This window comes from Eschscholzia californica, unplaced genomic scaffold (assembly GCF_041429995.1).
Source record: "Eschscholzia californica isolate CP2 unplaced genomic scaffold, dmEscCali1.0.p SCAF_1, whole genome shotgun sequence".
Classification (NCBI taxonomy): Eukaryota; Viridiplantae; Streptophyta; class Magnoliopsida; order Ranunculales; family Papaveraceae; genus Eschscholzia; species Eschscholzia californica.
In genome coordinates this window covers 6,187,108-6,190,442 of record NW_028238198.1, presented here as the reverse complement: position 1 = coordinate 6,190,442, position 3,335 = coordinate 6,187,108, and the positions used below count along the sequence as shown (strand labels likewise).

At 38.0% G+C, this 3,335-nt stretch overlaps 1 pseudogene; it reads right to left on the bottom strand.

Annotated features, from left to right (window-relative positions):
• Positions 1-1,169: 1,169 nt before the first annotated feature.
• On the bottom strand, positions 1,170-3,046 carry LOC147563612 (tetrahydroberberine oxidase pseudogene; annotated as a pseudogene).
• Positions 3,047-3,335: the final 289 nt, after the last annotated feature.

Sequence of the window (3,335 nt, the reverse complement as noted above, 5' to 3'; positions counted from 1 at the left end):
AAAAGTAAATTAAATGTTGTTTGACGAAGGAAAGTTATCAACCGAGAGAGAGTCTGTATATATGAAATGAAGATGAACTTCGAGAAAGAAAGTTTAAACAAAACAATTTTGAGTGTGAAAATAGTTAAGAAAACAAATGAAGATGAAATGAAGAAATTATGTTTTAGTTTGCATAAGGATTGAGGTGGAGATAGTTTTAAAAAAATGTTGAAAGATGGATGAAGAAAATAAATGGTGCCTTTAGAGAAATTTCCGGTGAAATAATGAGGGTGTCGTCATCGGTAATGAGGGAAAGAAATAGTACCTGCTGAAAGATGTCCGGCGAATAATGAAATGTCGTCGTCGGTAAGAAAATTTTCCGGTTTGCCTTCCTAGAGAGAGAAAGAGAGATAATGGAGGGAAAGAAATATAAGTCTGGTTTTCTAGAGAGAGAACGATTCGAGGAAGTTCGAGAGGGATTCGAGATTGCTATATAGAAGAACAAAAGGGGTATAATCAGAATATTTGGCTTCTTAGAGATGAGAAATTGTGTTCTGAAATCCGTATTTGGATTTGATGTTAGGATATTTTAAAAAAACTGAGGTTTTTTTTATGAAATATTATTGGATAGTATGTTGAAGTTCCTATTTGGGCCCATTTTGTGAGTTCTTCACCAAAAGTTCCTATCATAAAGATCTCATTTAGGTGAGTCAAGTGTTAACTAAGATTGTAGGAGAGAAGCACTTTTCATCAAACCATCAATTATAAAAAGATTTGGTTTAATTCTGTTTTGCCTTTCAATTTGTGACAACTTAACGGCCCCCACAACGACAGTTTGTTTTGGCCCCAATTGGGTCTAATTGATCGCTTTCGCCTCCTCATTTTGTTAAGTTTACGGATAGTGCCTTTGTGATATTTGTTCAATTTAGATATTTTCTTATGTTCATAGATAGGATTCTTCCTGTGTTTATTGGATAAGATAAAAGAATGAGAATAGCTTGACAAAATGGTAAATATTACATTCAAGGCTCCAATATAAAAACCAAGTATTTTTCATATCATTCTTTATTTTCATATGAAATGTAATTTTCTAGTGTACAATGTAAAAAGTAGAATAATTATGTTAACAACAAACATGAATATCAATAAAAAAAAAATCAATCTTTATATATGATTAGTTGTCCTTTATTCTAATGTTTTCCCCAATGACGGACAGGAGGAATGCTCTATTTGTTCTTGAAGAAGTTATCAGGATCCACGATGCTCTTTACTCTTACCAATCTTTCGTAATTACTTTTGAAGTATTTGTTTCCCCATATCTTAGCTTTTGAGTAAGTTAGCTTTCCATCCTCGCTATTCACCCCAATGTCGAGATCTTTGTAGTTGAGATATGCGGATCTTGGATTCTTAGAAACGAAAGGAGTCATATAGCTATGGAACTTTCTCATCCAATCAATCAGTTTTTTCGTATCACTTTCTTGTTGCCAGTTATTGACATACATAATATTGTAAATGTTACCGGCTCGGTGAGGGTAAGGAGTTTCGTACTCTGAAATCTCATTCATTCGTGCACCCATCAGCGTCCATAGCATAGCGGGTGAGTCGCCTGTCATATATCTTTTCCATATCGATTCTAACCCAGCCTTTGATATTGGCTCAGTAACATAGTCGGATTTTACTTTCAAGAAGCTCTTGGTTGTGTGATCCCTGTCCCATAGAAGGTCTACGGTTCTCCCACGAGCGTAGAAATAGACATGAGATTCAACCCAACTCATTTCGGTGCAATCATTTCGCTTCAAACCTAATTCAGGGAAGCTTTCTTCCATGAGTTCCAAGAGTCTATCGACACGACCAAGGAACATGAATGAAAAACTAGCCATCACCGTTTTCTCTCCTGCCCGCTTCCATTCCCGACAATCATAGTAAGCCCGATATATAAATCTTCGTGGAGTCTATCGGCAATGAATTGCCATCTGTGGACAAGGTCAGTGGCACCTTGTTCTAAGGCTCTGTTAACTGTGGCAACTGTAACAATGGGTGTAACATCAACCAACTTCACTTTCCATGACACAACAACTCCAAAGTTGGAAGCACCACCTCCTCTAATGGCCCAAAATAGTTCTTTACCCATTGTTCTCTTGTCAAGAATTTTGCCATCTGCATTAATAAAGCGAGCATCGATAACTTGATCAGCAGCAAGACCATATTTCCTGACCAAGGCACCAAATCCACCACCACTAATGTGTCCACCAACACCAACAGTGGGGCGAAATCCGGCCGGAAAGCCAAGGGTATTACTCTTATTTGCTACTGCATAATAGACTTCACCAAGAGAAGCACCACCTTGAATCCAAGCAGTTTTACTCTTAACATCAACACTTATATTTCGGAAACTAATCAAATCAACAAGAACGAACGGAGTATCAGACACATAAGAGATGCCTTCAACATCGTGACCTCCGCTTCGAATTTTAAGGTCAAACCCATGTTTCTTAGAGCAAATAACAGCAGCTTGAATGTGGGATTCATGGGTAGGTGTAATAATGATTTGTGGTTTAGTTGAATTAGGTGACAAATACCTCAAGTTTCGAGCAGAGGAACGGAAGAGGTTTGATAAATACTTAAGATCCTCACCGTATGGGATCTTTAATTAGTTTCGAAATTAAGTCGGTAAGCATTAGGCACTCTTCTGCCCCATGTTTCGGGATTGAGGTATCGGCCCCACTTAAGTGGACTTTCTAATCTTTTTTTTTGACCTCTAAGGTGGCAGACCATACCTCTTGCCACTCCAATCAAGGGTTGTTGGCTAAAAAACAAAAATGATGTGTGTGGGACTTGATCCCTCATAATCTCTCCACCAACTATGCTAGGAAATAATTGTAAAACATTAGCTTTGCCAAATGAGTTCAGGTAGCCTATTTAGACTCTCTAATCTTTTCTCAAATCCCAAGGCAGATCTGGTTTATTTCAAGGAGGGACTTCAGGCATCTACCCCCCCCCCCCCCCCCCCCCCCCCCAGTTCTGGGCTTGAATGACATGCCTCTTTCAGATTTAACCTTCCAGTCATTTCGATACAGGTTGACTCGTTGTGTTTCTGGTCTTTTCTAAATTCATTGACCTCAGTCAACTGATGACCATTTTTGTTATCACAAAAAATATCTCCAAGAAAGAGTTGTGAAACAAAAAAAATTGACTTAAGTTCAACAAAAAAAAAGAAAAATTGACCATAATGAAGGAGAATTTGACCCAAATAATAGTACGAGCAATTGTAGCCTGATAGCCTCCATTCCCTAAAACGCACGGTCGTTTCATTCTCTCCATATGATCCACCATGTTGCAAATGGTGACGATATTGA